This window comes from Saimiri boliviensis, chromosome 9 (genome assembly GCF_048565385.1).
Source record: "Saimiri boliviensis isolate mSaiBol1 chromosome 9, mSaiBol1.pri, whole genome shotgun sequence".
Classification (NCBI taxonomy): domain Eukaryota; kingdom Metazoa; phylum Chordata; class Mammalia; order Primates; family Cebidae; genus Saimiri; species Saimiri boliviensis.
Window position 1 is genome coordinate 55,730,449 of NC_133457.1, and position 20,757 is coordinate 55,751,205.

At 36.3% G+C, this 20,757-nt stretch overlaps 1 protein-coding gene across 6 annotated transcripts in view; it reads left to right on the forward strand.

The window, feature by feature from the left end:
* PLSCR4 (phospholipid scramblase 4) overlaps positions 1 to 18,668 on the forward strand; it is a 110,265-nt gene extending 91,597 nt beyond the window's left edge. For 4 of the 6 annotated variants that reach the window (XM_074405913.1, XM_010341560.3, XM_074405914.1 and 1 more), the window contains exon 10: positions 417 to 5,808. The gene's annotated coding sequence lies outside the window, so the exon portion shown is untranslated. Of the gene's footprint in view, positions 1 to 416; positions 5,809 to 8,229 lie in introns of those variants that run through there. The other 2 variants (XM_074405911.1, XM_074405912.1) reach the window with 2 other exon arrangements.
* Positions 18,669 to 20,757: the final 2,089 nt, after the last annotated feature.

Sequence of the window (20,757 nt, forward strand, 5' to 3'; positions counted from 1 at the left end):
GACCAGAGGGCCTGCCTGGACATAGAAATCAGGGAGATATTATATTGTTTACTTCACTGATAGCTGTGTAACTTTCAAAAGGAAACTATGTATATGTTACTGGTGTTTTGAGAGATTACTTTGTCAGTGAAATCTATTGAAAAATAGCAAAGGAAAGCAGAAATCATTTTTATCCTGATAAGGCTGTTTTAAAGATATGCCATATATTCTGGCATCAGTAGGTTTGTAGAATGATATATAATCAGTTATCCTTCTTGTCTCAGGCAGAGGTGGAAAAACAGTTCCTGGTAGAGGCTTGTCTCTCTAATACTACCCCATGTAGGAGGAAAGACTGTGTGCCCTTCAGACAGCCTGCCTCCCCGAAGAGAGACAAAAAGTAGGGGTTGAACTACTCATGCTCAGTTTTTTTCTTACAGAGGGCAGAGAATCGTCAGGAGTATTCTATAATGCCGTTATCTCGCACAGAAATGTCAGGAGTGGGGAATGATTGCAGATGGGGTATGCTTGTCTGTTGAAGTCTTCTCTAATATTATAGCTTCTGGTTTCATTGATTCACATTGAAGCCTGGAATAAATACACTATTTCATTTCACCTAGGTGTGGAAACATGGCAAAGTTCTGGTCCATTAAAAGTGAAGTGTGGCAACTTCTTTAAAAGATAAATGGTATATATCTTTTGCTGCTATTTATTCTTTCCTGCTTCTTGTGGACTCCAGTGTCAATGTGAAGTCTGGCAGCAGAACACCTTTCTTGGACCATGAGCTGATCTTGGGAATGTGCACTGTGAATAATAGAACAATAAGATAGAAGAAACTTGGGTTGCTGAGATTTCTTAGATAAAATGATGCTACCACAGAGCTGCCACATGATTCCTAGACTGTTTACACTTAAGAAATAAAATGTTTAAATAAAATATTTTTGGGGAGGTCTTTTATCTGCATCTAAACCCAATAATAAAATACTTATCTCCCAACATATAAACTTTTAAAATATGTAAGCCTTAACCCAGATGTTAATTTAAAAAAATGTCTAAGAGTAGATAAATTTAACCTAATTGATTGCTACAGTTTTTCTATGTAGGACACATTCTTTTCAGAGTATAAGCATATAATTCTCCATATTTTGGTAAATGATTAAAAATTTTCTAATAAGTTAAAAATAGATCAAGGTTTTAATAGTAGATACCTCAAGAAAGTAGATTTTGGGAATTAATATTTATTTTAGATTTTTCTGCGTTGCTTGAATATGTAAAAATTAATTTCATAATTAAAAAATTAAGATAAACTTTTTGAGATTTATTCAGAAATGACATTTCTATAGCTGGGAATGCCATGGGATGCCATTTTAAGGCTATAATTTAGGGCTCTCTAGTGAAGAAACATTAAAATTTACTGAAAACTTTTTTTGTTTTTTTGAGACGGAGTTTCGCTCTTGTTACCCAGGCTGGAGTGCAATGGCGCGATCCCGGCTCACCGCAACCTCCGCCTCCTGGGTTCAGGCGATTCTCCTGCCTCAGCCTCCTGAGTAGCTGGGATTACAGGCACGTGCCACCATGCCCAGCTAATTTTTTGTATTTTTAGTAGAGACGGGGTTTCACAATGTTGACGAGGATGGTCTCGATCTCTTGACCTCGTGATCCACCCGTCTTGGCCTCCCAAAGTGCTGGGATTATAGGCGTGAGCCACCGTGCCCAGCCCTTTTTTTTTTTTTTTTTTTTGAGACAGAGTCTCTGTTGCCAGGCTCCAGGCTGGAGTGCAGTGGTTTGATCTCAGCTCACTGCAACCTCTGCCTCTTGAGTTCAAGCAATTCCCCTGCCTCAGCCTCCCAAGTAGCTGGGACTACAGGCACGCGCCACCACGCCCAGCTAATTTTTGTATTTTAGTAGAGACGGGCTTTCAACATGTTGGCCAGAATGGTCTCGATCTCTTGACCTGTGATCCGCCCGCCTCGGCCTCCCAAAGTGCTGGGATTACAGGCATGAAATCCCAGCTAGATATGCTGCATTTACAGCGCCCAGTCTGAAAACTTTTTAGTAAGAGCAATACAAGTGTCTTGCCTGTAGACATTGATTTAATTGTAATTGAGGGAATCTAGGCATAATATACTTAAAAATTCCCTGGATGTTTGTTATGTATAGGGAAAGTTAAGAAATACTGGACATCAGTCACCAGCTCCTCACTGTTGTACATGAGTCACCTGGAATACTTTGAAAAATCCCACAGTCTGGCAGAATTCCAGAGCCACTGTACTGGCATCTGGAGTTCTCCAGGTGATTCTAATGTCGAGACAAGTATGGGAACAGCTGTTGCTGCCTGAAAGCCTCCAGGAAACTTTCCCTCAATTTGCATGTGAGCCAATAAAATAACTGTCTTGCTTTTATCTGTGTTTTTAGCCAAGTTGCTAGATGAAATATAAGGTCCTATTAAATGTGAATTTCAGACATCAATTTTTAGTAAAAGAATGTCACATGCAATATTTGAGACACAAAAAATTCACTCATCGCTTATCTGAATGTCCTTGAATGCAATCAGATTTAATGGCAGGGGCACTTCTTGTGTTTCCCAGTATTTTTATTTGTCAAATCTGGCAACCCTACAAACAAAACACAGCAGTACTCTAAAAATTACTAATGAGCATTGTAGATTTTCTCTGTATATAAAGGATTAAGGAGACTGAACATTGAGGGGAAAACAAAGACGAATTACCTTGCTAATGTGCAGTAATACCTCCTAGAAGTCTTCATTTCCCTTCCTGAACAGTCCTAAACTTTGTAACAACTGGCTTAGTTTCTTGCTGTATTCCCTCACTCAGAACTCAGTAAGTAAGCAACTCCAAGTCCACTCCTAGTACTTCCATCCCCACCCTTACACCTTCCTCCTTTTGAACAATTCAACCTATTACAGTTTTTACTATTTTTTTTTCCTGAACCACACAAAAAGATTGTAGATCAAGAAAATGCACATATAGGCTAGCTGATGTGTGCACAGAACTACTGGGACCCCTTTCCATGTATCATCCCACTTTTATTGATGTGGAAATGTAAGCTTTAGAGGATAGGGAAATTGCAGTAAATTTATGTCCTGAATGCTGTTTTCAGTACCATTCTCAAATATAAACCACAGAGTCTCTTTCCATAATGGTCTAGAGAGATAAAGGACTGTTATCTCTGCCAACTTTTACACTTCATTTTCTGGAATTTTCCATCAACCATGCAAATTGTGACAATAGATAACAAATATAAAATAAGAACACAACAAATAAACTGTAAGTGTCTAATACTAATTTGGGGGTAGGAAAGCATGTATGGTAAGTTTTGGATGTATTCTATAGAAACATTGTGATGTATTAGTCAGAGTGTACTAAATTTTGGGGGGCCCAGACATTGGCTTAAGTCCAGCAACCAGCTTTACTAAGTGACCTTAGGCCAGACACAAAGCTCTGTCCTCCTTCACTTCTGCATCTGTAAAATTAAAGCCATAGTGCCTAAATTGTTTTGATAACAGTGTGATTGTGAGAACTAAAATGAGATCATATATGTGGATGAGGCTGGCCCTTGCAAACATTACCATTTTTGCTAGGAAAAACAAAGAAGAAAGTGTAAGAACTGGTCTAGTTTTGTTCTATACAAGGTAACTTAGGCTCTTGGATAGTCTTTTATAAGCTATCAAGGCAAATGGACCCAGAAATATCCTCAAGGGATGAAGGAAATGTTGGTTAGCAGGCCACATGTAAGCAATGATTTCTTTTTAAGTAAAAAGAAAAGATGAAAATGCCAAGCCACAAGATTAGCCCTCTTGGAGGTTCCTGGCATCCTAACTGGGGATCATGGATACGTTAAATAATCATGTTCCCTTCCCTTGATTAGATGGAAGCATTAAGTCATCTTAAACTAAAACTGAGTCACAGACAAACTTACGGGAAGATACCCAAAGTCTGAGTGGTTAAGTAAATGAAATGGGAAAAAATGTGCATGAATACCATGTTTCCGTGTCTATGTTAGCAAGAGTTCCCCTAGTGAACCATGACCCATTTCTAATTTTAGAGTTCTGGTGACTGCCTTACCTTGGGCCCCTTTAAGTTTGGATGTGATCATTTGGACAAACTGTAGACTCTATTTGCCATTAAAGTTTTTGTGAAGAATTTTTTTTAAAAAAACAAACATCATATTTAACCCTCCCAGAAAGAAAAGAAAAGCAATGTGAATAGCCAAGTTTTCTGGCGACAGATAACTCATTTGTTCAGTTTTTAGATACACTAAATTGTTTGCAAACCCAGCTTCCCGTGTGTGTGTGTGTGTGTGTGTGTGTGTGTGTGTGTGTGTGAACAAAATACTTATTCTTTGTCAGGACTTAGTTGTGGTGAGAGCCTGGTGAGCATAATCTCTTAAGGTATCTAATGTTAACACAGTTTTGGAAATCATCTTTTAAAAATGACTCCCTATTCCACAAACTATGAAACTGAATTTGTCTCATAAACTCTATGCTTCAGTTGAAACACCATATTCACTCATTTAGGTTAAACCCATCTTTACCAAAATTAAGTTACTCTTTTCTGAAAACCACCAGTGGCTTTTCATTTACTCACAAAGCTTTGTTTCCCAGAAGGGTCTTAGATCATTCTTACATCTCAAGGTAGCTTGCTCCTTTCCTTCATGTCACCACCTCAGAAAAACATGCCCAGACCCATCCAGTCCCTCACATCATGCTCTCTTAGCACTTAACACCATCAGAAATATAATTTGTTGTACTTTTAGTTCTTTAAGGAATTTCCACACTGTTTTCCATAGTGACCGTACTAGTTTACATTTCCACCAGTGGTGAAGTGTTCTCTGTTCACCACATCCACACCGATATCTACTTAAAAAAAATTTTTTTTTATTATTGCCATTCTTGTAGGAGTAAGGTAGTATCACATTGCGGTTTTGATTGGCATTTCCCTGATCATTAGGGATTTTTTTCATGTTTATTGGCCATTTGTATATCTTCTTTTGAGAATTTTCTATTCATGTCCTTAGCCCAGGGACTGTGGTGGTTTTTTTTTTTTTTTTTTTTTTTTTTTTTTTTTTTTACTAATTTGTTTGATTCAGCAATCCCACTACCGAGTACCCAGAGGAAAACAAGTCATTATTCAAAAAAGATACTTGCACACACACGTTTATAGCAGCACAATTCACAATTGCAAAATTGTGGAACCAACCCAAACACCCATAAATCAATGAGTGGATAAAGAAACTGTGGTATATATACATGATGGAATGCCATATACCAAAAAAAAGGAATGAATCAACAGCATCTGCAGTGACCTGTATGAGGTTGGAAACTAGTATTCTAAGTGATGTAACTCAGGAATGGAAAGCCAAATATATATTCTCACTGATCTGTAGGAGCTAAGCTATAAGGATGTAAAGGCATAAGAATGATACAATGGACTTTGGGCACCTAGGGGAAAAGTGGGAGGGGGCAGGGGATAACAGGCTACAAATAGGGCACAGCATATACTGTTCGGGTGATGGGTGCACCAGAATCTCACAAATCACCACTAAGAACTTATGTGGCCAAATACCACCTGTACCTCAATAACTTGTATATAAAAAAAGAAATATAATTTGTTTTCTTGTTATAAGTTCTGAAAAGCTGGAGATATTGTATGTTATGTTTACCTTATATCCTCACTGCCTAGAACAGTAACTAACAAGAAGTAGGGACTAAATAAATATTGAATAAATGCGGTCGAGTATAAGCAAAATAATATGATGGTTTCTATAAAGATAACTTCAAATGATACATTTAAAAGAGTGTGGATATAGGGCCTGTCGGGGTGTGGGGGGGGGGCAGGGGAGGGATAGCATTAGGAGAAATGCCTAATGTAGTTGACGGATTGATGGATGCAGCAAACCACCGTGGCACGTGTATACCTGTGTGACAAACCTGCACATTCTGCACATGTATCCCAGAACTTAAGGTATAATAATAATTTAAAAAGTTAAAGAAGGAAAAAAAGAGCATGGATAAGAATAGCATCATTAGAATTAGAATTATTCTGTTCCCAGTCATGATAGCTACTTTAAAGCAGACACTAGTTATTTGAAAATATCCATTGGCCATAAGAAAAAAAGAAAGACATTTTTGTTTAAAAATGCAACATGTTCTATATTCAGCTTGACTCCCTCTTCTTATGCTCTTCTAAGCTTTTCAGCAAGAGACATTTAATTCCTGGCTAAAGTTTTGTCCTCTTAGAAAAATCTGGGAATAATTTTTCTCCTCACCAAATTGTTCTGTGGTTCCTGCTTTCAGAAGCTGAAGTGAGAGATGAAGTGTCTCCAAAGTCAGCACAGCAAGCTTGGGAGCTGTTAATTGGCCTCTTTTCTAGCTCATAAAAAGTGGTTGCTGGTAAATGAAGCTACCAGTTGAGGGAATGGGAGTCAATTATATTGTTTTTAGGCATTTGTTACAAGGAAAAAACCAGGTAAGACCTTAGGTGGCCAAATATGTAATCTGGAGCCTTCTCAATATTTCTGGAAGGGATGAGCAGTGGTTGCAGTCGCAGTTCTGTTTTTGTGTGTTTGTAATCTTTGTTGCTGCTGTTGCTGCTGCACCAGAAATGGTGCATGGTGCATGGTACGTGGCAGAGTCTGCTTTATAGTGCAGAAGAAACTTTGTTATTTAATATATTAGAGGCTTTGGCCCCTTAGGTTTATGGACAAGAGTAATTAATGACTTTGTTCCTTTCTTAATTGGAAAGTCCTTCTCATATTGGCAAATACTTTAAAAAAACAATAGCAACAAAGACTCAGTGGCAAGTTGTTGGCAATGGACAGAGAAACTTAGGCACACAGAGGAACTCTGTCAGGACTAACTTAGCTGATTTAGCAGAAGTGAACAGAACTGAAATGTAAATCTCTTCAGAGTGAGATGCTAATGAGAAGTAAGCCAATTCTTGAGTTGAAAGATAGGACATAAAATTTATTACATGGTATGATTGCAATGTTGCTTCACATGCATGTTCCTTGTTGTTTAAATACACATACATGCAGCATAAATCATAAATACATGCAGACACAACACTAAAAGAAACACATCAGAATGTGAAAACTGGTTGCTTCTGGGGAGTTGGATTATGAGTGATTTTTGTTTTCTGTATTCTCTACTCTCCAATTTCCTTGCCAAGCTTCCACATTGAGTCTCTTCATATCCAGCTCTACTACCCAAGAAACTCCGATGCTTTTCCAGTCCAAGCCAGCCAAGTCATGAAACATCCAAGTTAACCTCTTACTCCCTGAAACCTTCTGTTGGTTCTGTTTGTTCTCCAGCCCTGGATCAATGCTCAGAGGATTAAATTGTTCTTTACATTGAACTCCAATTCATAGTTTTCTTGTCTGGAACTCAGGCAGTTTTAAACCATGGCCAAAAATTATTTCACACTACTTCTAGTGAGAGATGGGGTCTTTGTTCCCTCCCCTTGAATATAGCTAGTCTTGTGATTGTGACTGTTTCAACCAGGTGAGTGTGATGGAAATGACAGTGTGGCTTATAAAGCTAAGACATGAATGACAGTGCAGTTTCAAGCTTGTTTCTGGAACACTCACTTTTGGAGCTCTAAGCCACCATGTAAAGCCTGAAAAACCTTGAAGCTGTCTGCTGTGAATTATTAGCTCAGGCTCCCTGGAGAGACTATGCATAGGCAGTGAGCCCCACAGTGAGTGAATGAGCCTTCAGATAATTCCAGCTCTTTCAGTTTTCTCTCAGCCTTTGAATCTTCCTGGCTGATGCCACAGGCAAGGAGAAGCAGGGTGAAGCTGTTTTTACTGTGCGTTTTCTGAATTCCTGAGGCCAGAATCTGTGAGCTTAATAAAATAGTGATTGTAAGTGGAATTGCCAGATTTTGGGGTGATTTGTTACACAGCAATAGTAACCAAAACAGGAAATTTGAATCCAACTTGAGCCAGACTTCTTAAAAATGACTGAAGTCAGCTATTTTTTTCTATGGCCCTAGAGCTAAATGCAACTATTCTCTCAGGCTAACATCATGCTCTTCCCAAATGTTCCATTAACTCAAGCAGCCTGAAGGAGAAACTGCTTCCTATCACAGATAAGCTCAAGGAGGCCCTATACATAGTTAGAGATTTCTCTTGGTAAGTCATATCATTCCCTTAATAAGTCATATCCTTATATGTGAAACGTCTGGATCCTGGGATTAAAGAACTCAATTTGCTTTGCTTTCCACTTTCTAGAAATTTTCTCACTTCTTAAAAAGCATGAATGAGCTTGTCTCCTGGTCCAATTTGGATTTAGCTGAAGACTCTAACCTGAATGTTTTCTTCATCAGGACCTAAGGACACATATACCCTGAATGTGAGATGCCAGAAGAGAGGACAAAGTAAAGGTAGAGAACATGAATATAAATTGAAAGCACAGGACAAAAATCAGAACTAAAAGGAAATGTTAAAATATATATATATCATTCTTGGTCATTTACTGTGTGCCATTATGTTACATGGATGATGTCTTCTCGACATAACAACAGTTCTAATGATATAGGTATTTTATTATACCCGTGATAAATGGAGGCCTGTATCTTTCTTAAGGTGGACAGAGCTTATAGTTGTACATATTAGTCTCACACCAGATCCTGCTCTGTTAATCTTTAGGCCCCACAGTCTAGAAATAATCAAAATTAATTTCATATTAATATTAAAGTGTTATTTGCCTTTTTTCACTCTCATTATCTCATGAGTATGTGGGGGAATTTTCCAATGTATATTTGGAAGCTGTATATTACTGAGTCAATATATTGGAAACTTTCAATGCACAAAGTTACAAAATCATGTGAAAGATCCATTCAAAGTGCAATATACATGAATGGATTTTAATGCAACAGAGTACCAAATACAGATTTCACATCACAAGTAACCCTTCCAAAATGGTCATTTTTCAAATTTTGGTATGTCATCAAAGACTATTCACAATGATCTGAAAAGGCTGTTAAGATAACCCTGTCTAGTTTTTTTTGTTGTTGTTGTTACATATTTGTATGAGGCTAGATTTCTTCATATACTTCAAAAACCCCACAAGGAATTAAATACAGAAGATATGAGTATAGCAGTGTCCTGTTAACCCAAATATTATAGAAATTTGCCATTCTTTTTACTAAATGTTTTGTTATAAAAATATAGTTATTTTGGTTATGTTATTGATGTTACCATGTTAGCATTGTTATTTTAAAATGAATAAATGTTATTTAAATATCTGTTTTAAGTTTGAATACAGTAAATATCAATGATATTTACACAAACAAAAGATCTTTTGGGACCTTTAATAATTTTTAGGGATGGAAAGTATTTCTGAGACCAAAATGTTTCAGAATCTCTGGCCTAGAAATTTGGTAGATGAATAGGTACAGCCAAGGAAATGGGCTTTTTGCTTTCATTATAATAGAGTCTGCATTGTATTTAAACGCTTTTAAGTGTAAAGAGAGAGAGGTGAGTGTGTAGGAGAGAGGGCCATGGATAAGGTGCAGTGTGTGAGAAGGTTACAAGTGAGTGGATTCAGAGCAAAATTGGAGAGACTTTCTTGGAAGAGTCAGCGAGGATAATAAATGCAAGTCCATCTATGGCTAGAGCAATGGAAGGAGGAAGGTGAGTTAGTTAAAACCTGTTTAATAATGCCTTCTGCTTTTTCTGTTAAGTAAAAGATAAGAATTATTTTAAGATTGAGACCGGGTTGGATGTTGAGGAAAGAGGTAAATAGTTATACAAGGCATTAAATGAACAGAGAAAGCTTCCCAGGATCAGATAGCCCTATGTTGGCAAATGATCAAAAATGAATTCTTTCTTTCCTGAAACATCTCATGTAAAAACTTAATGGTTTTTTGGTTGTTATTGAATATTGTTCATTCAGATTGCACTTAGCTCATGGAAAGAGCAAAAAAATGAGGAAAAGTTTGTCTTATTAAAAAGGTAATAACAACTTGGAGTTAGGCATCTTAGGTAAATCTCATTAAATTGAACAGCAAATTAAATAGTTTTTCAAATTTTATTTTGGGAAAGGTTGTTATGTTCTTTATGTTCACTATAGAGTAAAAACAATGTGACTACTTCTAATGTAGTATATGGCTTACAAGTACCGAGCAAGAGTTATTTCATTCGTAAGGTTGGAAACTGGCACTTGATCAAAAATGTTGCCTTCAAACTAACTTCCAAAGTTCCCTAAAACGAATCACATTGATGTAACCCTAAAAATAAATCTTGAGCTTTACTCTGTTTCTGATTCAACCAAAGAAGACATAACCCTCTCAAGCAATTCTATGAAAATTATCAAACAGTGCTATATCAACTTAATTCATAATTCAGGTTAATCAAACATGTTTTCCTGGGTGCGCACAATGAGGCAGGTAGAAAGCCTTGGTGTGGCTCTGGACCTGCTATCTTCAGGAGCCCAGGAAATAAGAGAAGGTACTTTCTGATGAGAACTCATTGGAGAGGCAGAAGATCTCCATGCATAGTGATCTTACAAAACATCTTCCTTTTTACAATTACTACATCCCTTTAAGTGTGGCTAAATGTTTTATCTCTGAGATGCACACAGAGATTATTGGCACCATGAATGATGCCAAATTGTATCAGCAGATCCTTGTGTCAACTCAGGGAAATGTAAAACCTATGCCTCATGTTCCGTATCTACCTCTTCACACTGTCATAAGACCAAAACCAAACTTTCTTCAAATGATGCACTGAAACAGTCAAATATAATTCCTTTTGTAGGTGGGCATACAAACATCTCAGCAACATTTGATATTAAGGGAACAATATTGATATAAATTGCCTTGATGGTGACCTTAGTGTCTATGAGTACTTGATTCTCAGTTGTTACTCTAGTACTGCAGATAATACACAGATTTACAATTTGAATACAATTCGTTTTTTAGTTACATTGAAGACTGAACTTTGTTCAATTTTGAATGCACTTTCTCAAATACGCAAGGAACAAATTAATGCAAAATAAAGCGGCAGATATTTTGTGGACCTTCTCTCTTGCATTAGTGCTTAAAATCATTATAGGAAAAACACTGGATTGAATTTAGACAAATACAAAACTAATTTATTTTGGTTGTAAAGATTATATGTTTCGAGGAGTTTTTGTTAAAACACAATTTGAACTACTATGATAGTTATACATTTTGGTTAAATATTTTTGACTTAATGCTAAACTAAATTTACATTTAAAATAATTTAAATGTACTCCAAAGGTTCGGAATATACAAATGCGGTTACAAACCATGCACTGTCTAGAAAGCTGGTTAGGCATATTGTTTTACATATTTACATATTGTTCATGTTTTTTTTTTTGAAAAGTCAAAAATATTTAATTGCATAATGAATGGATTTCCACAAATTCAAACATTAAATTGATAACAAAGTGTTATCAATTGAGACAAGGTTTCATTGAGTTTCAATTTTTTATATTTGATTTTATTTTTTGCGACAGGGGCTTGCTTTGTCACCCAGGCTGGAGTGCAGTGGCACAATCATGGCTTATTGCAGCCTTGATCTCCCAAGTTCAAGCAAACCTTCCACCTCAGAGCCTCCCATGTAGCTGGGACCACAGGCACGCACTCCCATGCGTAGCTAATTTTTTTATTCTTTTGTAGCAACAGGTTCATTCATGTTTTATATGAACAACTGGAGGTTCCAGTGTGTTTATGGAATATTTTAAAGGATTTGAATTATTTTATAATCAATCTTTTAAATTTACTTTATGCAAAATCTTATTAAAAACTCTCTTAACAAAGCTATAGTTCAATTTAAAATCTTTCCATTCTGGTTTTTATATGTATGAGACTTAATTATTTCTTTTTTATTTTGTTTTGTTTTTTTGAGACAGTATAGCTCCATCAAGCAGGCTGGAGTGAAGGGGCACGATACAGGCTCACTGCAACCTCTGCCTCCTGGGTTCAACTGATTCTTCTGCCTCAGTCTCCTAAGTAGATGAGCTTACAGGTGCCTGCTACCACACCCAGCTGATTTTTGTATTTTTAGTAGAGATAGGGTTTCAGTATGTTGGCCAGGCTGGTCTCGATCTCCTGACCTGAGGTGATCCACTGACTTCGGCCTCCCAAAGTGCTAGGATTACAGGTCTGAGCCACCATGTCTGACCCAAGACTTAATTATTTCTAATGCAGCCACAAAATCTTCTGCTTTTATGTCTAGGAGAATTTTTCATAATGTATGTTCTGTGCTGCTTTATTGCTTATAAATCTTCTTGATACTATGAGTGTAAATTATTTTAAATATAAAAAAATTTCCATCCTATAAAACACCTCTAGTAAAACAATTTTTGCAAAATTAAGTAAATATGAGGTGCATTCCCATTTAAATAAAAATTGAGGAATCAGTGCCTCAATATCGAATGTAAAATTTTCAGTGAAAACAAATGCCACTTGGTGATGTTTTATTTTCCAAGTTAGATGCTTCATTATATTATTCTTAATAGATTATTAAATGTTATATATATAATTTATTTACAATATTTATATTCATTTTAATTCTGGCCAATTATAATAGAATTCTCAGGAAAGTTATATTATTATACTTAAATATTTTGTAGCTGTTTCTGAACATACTTAAACAACATGCATTGGACTGGTGCCAAGCTTATGTTGTCTAAAGTTGGTTCTGCTTCATTTCCTCCCTATGAGTTAAACCTTCCCTATGAAGGAGAGATTAAGCAATACTGGGAGAAAAAAGATCATTTGTTAAAAATATTATTTACTATATGGAAAACAGACAAAATCTTATTTTAATTCTATTTACTTTATGGAAAAAAAAAAAGGATGAAATTGAGCTGTTTTTGGACCATATCCAACAAGTAGTGTCGCCTCCAATCCATTCTCTACGTGGCAGTTGGAAGCAAATCTGATTGTGTTCCCCTTGTATTTCATACTCTTCAACGACTTCCAATTGACATTTCCATAAAAGCCAATTCTCCACCAAGTGTCCTTCCAACTTCACCCTGCCTCTTCAGTTCCACCTCCTCTTACACACCTCCTTGCTCACTACTGGTCAGCAATTTGTGTTTGTCCTCATGCTTTATGATTTTCAGATCCCTGGAATACTTTATCCCTAAATCTTCCTTCATCTAGTGAGTCTTACTTACATTTCAGGTCTTCATTTAAACATTTTCTTATCAAAGCCTTGCCTGACTATTTTAACCCTCCACACCAGCCCATAGCCACGCACCTCGTATTTCTTCCTTTCATCACATTTACCATGCTTTTAATGATTTCTTCATCATCATCCCCTATGATAGATTGCAGGTTCCTGGAGGACTGAAAATGCTTCTGTTCCCAACACACTCTATTCCTAGTACTCAGGATGTACAAGGTGCCCAAAGTTCTACAAATGAATCAATACATTTTTATTTAATAAAGCACCAAAATAGTTTCATAAGACATTTTCATCCTGTCCCTGAGAGCTGAATCTATTGATTTAAAGCACCCGATCACATTGTATTTCTTCAAACAGAAACATGAATAAAGCAGAGTTTAGTTGGAATCATATCAGCAGATAAAACAAACACAGACTTTCTACAAAGAACACTTAAAAACCTTTTCCTCCAGATTACCTCATTCCCACATGTCAAGTTCAAATTTCATTGATGTATAATTATATAGAGACAGTAAAATAAATAGCTTATATGTTATGGAACGTTGACACCATCAAGCTCACTCTTTAGTGACTAAGTTCATTTTGATGATACAGTTTTTAAAGAATATATGTTTAATATGTTGATCATTCAAACTTCATATACAAGTTTCAAGAAGCTGAAATTTGTATGCCTGTAGATAAAAATTCCAGTAAGAAACAAAGGAGTTCTTGCCAGAAAAGGACTCGTAATATGGAGCTACTACATAGGTTGGAATGTGAAGTCATGTGATGGGGCCACAAGTCAAATGATTAAAGTATTTATAGGAAGTCTCTGGGCCACAGATCTTCTGTCTCTCCTGGCATAGCCAGAAAACTATTCCTTCTTTGACTCCAACTCTTCAGTGAAATGGGGAATTATTTTCTGCAGTATATGGAACAGAGGGCATTGACTAAGGAACGCACCTAAGATGAATTTAACATAAGACTCTATATTTTGAGTAGTAAGACCCACATGATTATTTTAGTCCGCCCTATTCAGGAGCCAGAATATAACAGCCAAACTTAAAAGCCATACCCTCCCTACATTCAGGAGACTGGAGGTTTCTTCTACCAGGAAGTTGCATCAAGGCCAGGAGCAGTGGCTCACGCCTGTAATCCCAGTACTTTGAGAGGCCAAGGCAGGTAGATCACCTGAGGTCAGGAGTTTGAGACCAGCCTTGCCAACATGGTGTAATCCCGTTTCTACTAAAAGTACAAAAAAATAGCCAGATGTAGTGGTGTATGCTTGTATTCCCAGCTACTAAGGAGGCTGAGATAGGAGGATTGCATGAACCCAGGAGATGGAGATTGCAGTGAGCTAAGATCATACTGCTGCACTCCAGCCTGGGTTACAAAGAGATTCTGACTTAAAAAAAAATAAAGCAAGCAAGAGGAAAGACAGATACTGACAATGGGAACTTTCCCCAAACAAAATATTCCTCTTCTCTCATCACCTTACAAAATGTATACCAGTTGACAAACCCCACCTTTGCATATAGAGCTATCTGTCATCTTTTAAACACCTTGTGCATATAATGAATAGAAAGTCAAGGATAAGCGGACCATAATAGGCAAACTTTCACACAAATATGGTAGCCAAAATAAAGCAATTTAAGAAAACAGAATGCAGGCATGAAATAGAAGAAAACTATTTTAAAAAATTTGAAGAATTAAAAGACAATGTATTCATAAAACAGGAATAGACTGACATTTAAAGATGAATATCCAGAAAATAAGAAATGGCTTCCAAAATTTAAATTATGACAAAATTTGAAAGTGGTAGATAAATTTAAATAATTTTCTAAATAGAATAAAAAGGCAAATAAACAAAAAATCAGAGAAGGTAACAAAATTAGAGGATCAATATAGGAGAGAGAATAGAAAAAATGGAGTGGAAAAATTTTCAAAAAATGGTTCACTGAATACACAGAACAATGAATGACAAAAGATTTACCCCAAAATGCATCATTATGTCATTGTGAATTTTAGAACACTGTAAATACAAAAGATTTTAGAGGGAGGGAGAAAGAGAGAAGAGCTATAGGTTGTAAACACAAGCTTGATTAGAAGTTATTATGACAATGAAACAATCAATATGAAGTTCTGGAGGAAAGTGAAAACCAATTTAACATTATGTATTTGCTGAAACTCGCATTTAACTTATAAGAGTGGAATGAGGAGATTTTTAGGCATGGAAAGTTTCAAAAACATTTACATTTCATGAACTTTTTCTCAGGAAGTTACTGGAGGATGAACCTTTTCTCAGAAAGTTCCACCAAAACAATGGAATGAATCATAGTAATGAGGAGCCAATAAAGGAGAGAGGTTAAGGGATTCCCATGATTACAGTGAAGAGAAATCCCGTGGGAATTTCAGTTCCATCAGTCCAGGTAGGAGAAGGATGAAGGTTTCCTCTAGGAGAGTCATCTCTAAGAAAAAAGGAAAAAAGAAAGTGCTTGGTGTGATTGATCACATTGGTTGAAGTTTTACATTTTATCCTAAAGAATTAAAATGTAGTGATGGCACACAGAAAACTAAGGAACTGAATGAAGAATTTAATGATAGTTTATTATACCATAAGTAAATTTAAAAGGCAATTAATTCCAGAAAAAGCAGAAAAAATATAAGAAAGGAAATTTAATTTAATTAAATTACTTAGCTTAACAATAAATATTATTTATAAAACCACATTCATGCAAACAATCTGACTAAAATTGTGACATACATTCAGAGGATTGGTGATGGCGTGTGTGTGTGTGTGGTGTGTGTGTGTGTGTGAGAGAGAGAGAGAGAGAGAGAGAGAGAGAGAGAGAGAAAGAAAGACTTCTATCAACCTACCATCTTCTCTGGTAGGCAGTCAACTAATAGGTAATGGACTATATTGATTACTCAACTGTTCATACATTCTTCCTCATGGGGCCTAAATTTTGTTTAAGTTTCCAAATCAAACTGTCTCCTGTGTGATTCAGAGAAAGCTGACATCATCTACAGCTCCAGGAATAGATATGAAGCTAAACATGAATGGCAATCATTTTCCTCTAGCATGGTTGGCTTAAAAATGACCCTGTGACCTAATTCTGGCCAGTGACACAGGGGATGACTTTTGGGCAGTTTCTGGGCAAAGACAGAAGTAAATGTACTTCTTTTTCTTTTTCTGGGTAACTTCCTGTCAACATAATGCCCAGGACTTCTGCAAACATCTTGCTGACAGTACAAGAACCATAGGAGGGCAGAGCCACATCAGAGAGAAATAGAGACAGAGACCTAATAGACTGTGCCTAGGGACTTCCCTGCCTTTGGATAACTTCATATGTGCAATAATAAGTTTTATTTAATTTCAGCCAAATCAAGAGGCAATGAAAACAGCTCAGGGGTACATAGATGATAAGTGGCAAAATCAGGATTGGAACCCAGATTGGCCTGAGTCAAAGACCTGAGGTCAACATAGTATCATACTGTCATTGTTGAGCAGTTCTTAAAGTATACTCTTAAAAATGGAAATCAAATTTGTAATAGAAATTAGTGCATGGGAAAGTGAGGGGATATCCCCTATCATCAACAGTAAAGACTACAAATAAACTCTAATAACTTACCTTCCCTTGACTTACTCTCACCATAAAAAGAGGCATTTTTTAGCGCGTGCCTGTAGTCCCAGCTACTCGGGAGGCTGAGGCAGGAGAATTGCTTGAACCCAGGAGGCGGAGGTTGCAGTGAGCCGAGATTGTGCCACTTCACTCCAGCCTAGTGCCTGGTGACAGAGTGAGACTCTGTCTCAAAAAAAAAAAAAAAAAAAGAGGCATTTTTGGTTTTAGGTAGCTGCAGTATCAAAATTAATTATTTCCTTGACTAGGAAATAATTATATAACTTTTATTACTTAATTATACACCAATGTCAAATACAGCTTAGTAATATCAACAACAAATAACAACAACATATTTACCTTTAAAGGATAATTCAAATTACTATTTTATCTGAGACCCTGTAATCTATTCAAAATAATCCAGTTTCCCAAATTAAGAAAATTTACTTTTTTTAATACATTTTAATTTAGATATATTACAGACTAAATCAATTTATAACATAATTTATTGTTTAGCACAGTGATTTGCTTTTGCATGTAAGTATTTAAAGAGAAAGCAGGATCTAGTTCATTTTGAAAGCTGAAAGACAAAGAGCAGTGTGTGCAATGTGGTTGCCGCACTAAAACTATCTGTTGAATGAAAAACTGTGCATCTACTTAAAAAAAAAAAAAAAACCATGAGTGAGGCCAGGCACGGTGGCTTATGCCTATAATCCCAACACTTTGGGAGGTCGAGGTGGGTGGATCACAAGCTCAGGAGTTCAAGACCAGCCTGGCCAAGATGGTAAAACCCCATCTCTACTAAAAATATAAAAAATTATCTGGGTGTGGTAGCAGGTGCCTGTAACCCCAGTGTGAGGCACAGAATTGTCTGAACCTAGGAGGCGGAGGTTGCATGAGCTGAGATTGTACCACTGCACTCCAGCCTGGACAACAGAGTGAGACTCTGTCTCAAATAAAAAAAAGAAAAGAAAAAGAAAACCATGATGAGTGGAATGAAGAGATTTTCTACTTTTGTGACTGATTTTTGGTCAGTCTTGCTGTGTGGATACTAGTTGTATCATTTATTTATTTTGATTTAGACAACACCTTATAATTATTGAAAAACTGAAGAATTCAAAAAAGGCATTAAACTAGTTGATTTGATAATATTTTTTATTTTTTTGAAATTTAAAATGTTAAAGGAAAAAATTTTTAAGATTTTGTTGTTTAAATAAGTGTTTTTTATTGTAGCTAAAACCTTTTTTGGTAAATACTGATAATCCTTTGCACCTAAATAATGTTTCAGGAAAAAATTGGTGTCAATAGTCTCTGAATTCCAATTTTTAAGAACCATATTAGGTAGGTGCGGAGAAAAAGAAACGTATTAACAGCTGGGCTAAAGAAAGAGGGCCCATAAACACTAACAAAGTAACACTGCAGCAGTAATTAAGAAAAATACTGAGCTTGAAGTAAAAGATAAATTAGAGGGCAGTAACCAAATGGTTACCTTTCAATACCAGAGTGGTGTGATGTTAATGTTAGAGAACTTTGCAAAATAAGATGTCTGCAGGGAGTTCACTGAACATTTCACATGCATTCAGCAAATGGCCTGCATGATCATTATAGTGATCTTCAAAAAGGATGAAGTGGCTCTGTGCATTGTGATCTGTGCCTATAATACAGAAAATTATATATACCTGATGTAAACCATCCCTTTCAGAAACCTGTAATTTAAAAATACTCTAAAGAAGACAACACTTAGAATTCTGAGGTGCTGCAGTCAGACTGGATATGGTGTGGCACACTGGCCAATTCCATTCTTTTCTCTGTTGGTACATGCTTTAAAGTAAATTCTCCTTACTTTCAGTTCTATTGCAAAAATGTTTCCTTTTTTTTTTGAAAAAACAAACAAACAAAAACACAGAATGCATTACCCAGATTTTAAGAATAGCAGATTAAGAATATCATTTGTACTTTTATGCTATATTTCTGAAGAATATCCACTTCCCTAACAGCAAATTTTTATAATTTTCTATGATTTTATCCTCTGTTCTTTCTATAACGTCTAATATTAGTTATTTATATCTTTAACAAAACAGTATCTAATATTAGAGTTTTATATCTGTTGTATTACATAATAGATCTTTATATTTTCTTAGGTAGACTATTCTTCATTTCAAGCTAGCATCCTTGGAGATCTCACCAAGTAGAATATAATTGCTTAACTGAAAGTATTCTGGTTGATTCAAACACTTGTAATCAATGTATGTTAAGCTCAGGTCTGTCATAATAAGCTCTGCCAGAATATGGATGATGAGAACCAGCAGACTAACAGCCATGGAGCAGGACAGGTAAAGAGAATACCTGATAGGAGATGGTAAGACAGTGCATTCAGGCAGGAGACCTTGAAGAGGTTCAGAGGTTCAACTAAGTGTCAGAGCTCCATTTTCTGGAAAACTTAGAAGATCAGGAAATTTCTCAGTCTGAGATGAATTATGCAATCAGACAGGGATCCAAAATAGTGACTAAAATACTTGAACTAAGGTATATAAAGAAATGCTTACTAATAGAGGAATAAAGTAACAATATCATTATCAGAAATTGAGCATAGCGTACAATCAGAACTGACTCAGAAAGATTCAATGTCATGCTGAGCCCAAGAATTATTGGTCATAGACTTCTTTTATTCTCAATAATTATGGAAAGGATTGCTTTTAGATTCAAGGGGTAGGACAAGAAGCCAGTCAAAATTTATGAGAGCCTAAAGCATTAGAGATCTTTTTAAAAAAGATTATACGAGTTACAAATATAAAATAAAATAAAGAAGTGAGGACTTATTTAGGATAAGAAAAGAAAACCTAATAATTTAGTGAATCCTTAGGGCTCAGGCCCCTTTTCCCCAGGCAGTTTCTGAGAAATGTTTTCTTAGTGATTGTTCCTGATTACAGCCTGGCTTCCCTTCTAGCCTAGCATATTCTACAACTCCTGGACACTCCTAACACTCACAGGAACCTTTGCAAGTAAGGGACACTGACATTTCACCTTTAATAGTTTCAGGGTAAATCTACCTCTGGGCAGAGCAGATACCAGAGAAAGGAGCTAAATGGTCGAAAGAAGCAGGAGAATGAGAGATTGTAAGGGCAGAGAGCCATTAAAAAAAAATCATTAGAAACTGCCGTTGAACAAGAAAATGTTGACTGTACATGGTGATTAATCATAATTAATGCTAATCTGGTGTTACCTATGCCAACAAGTATGTGATGACATGTGGAACTTTGGTCAAACATATTTGGAAGACTGAATGTAAATGCTACAGTTGATTGCTGACCCTGTAGGATGACTCATGGCCTAGACAGTTCTGCCCAATCATTTTGACTAGCACAAACATCTGCTAGAATCATCTTCAAAATACTTGTGTTTGCTGGCATTCTTTCCTATCCTGGCCTGCTCTTCTTACTTTAAACTTGGCTGAGTTTAGTTTTACATCTGACATCACTTTGCTAGGTACAAGGGTTTCACAAGTCATATCCACCTAAAGAAGATTCCAGATAAGCACACTAAAATGACTAAAACATACAATTACTGTTATTTTAAAAATATACTTTAAAGTGTCCCGGTCCTCTCTTGAACACAAGAAACAAAAGAAATACAGCACCTCAGAAGATAACCCATGCTCACTTTTCCTGTAATAAATGACTGTTTTGGTTGCATGAAGAAACCTGTTTTAATGTGTTTAAGCAGGTCACTTTATTTTGTCACACAGGTTTTGTTTGAAAAGATGTTTAGCCTTGAAAAAGTCACCTGGTAAATCATTCTTGTCAAATTACAGTTTAAAGAATTTAGGAAACTGCTGGGGCCTACAGACTATACTGCAAACCTCTCATATGTTAGGGAAAGCTTCAGATTTGTGGCAACTTGATCATCCTAAAATTAGAGAGGTCATCCCCTGACCATCTGCAGCAGAGGCCCGATTTAGAATGAAGAGTCACAGCACAAAAGCTCTGCTTCACGGTGT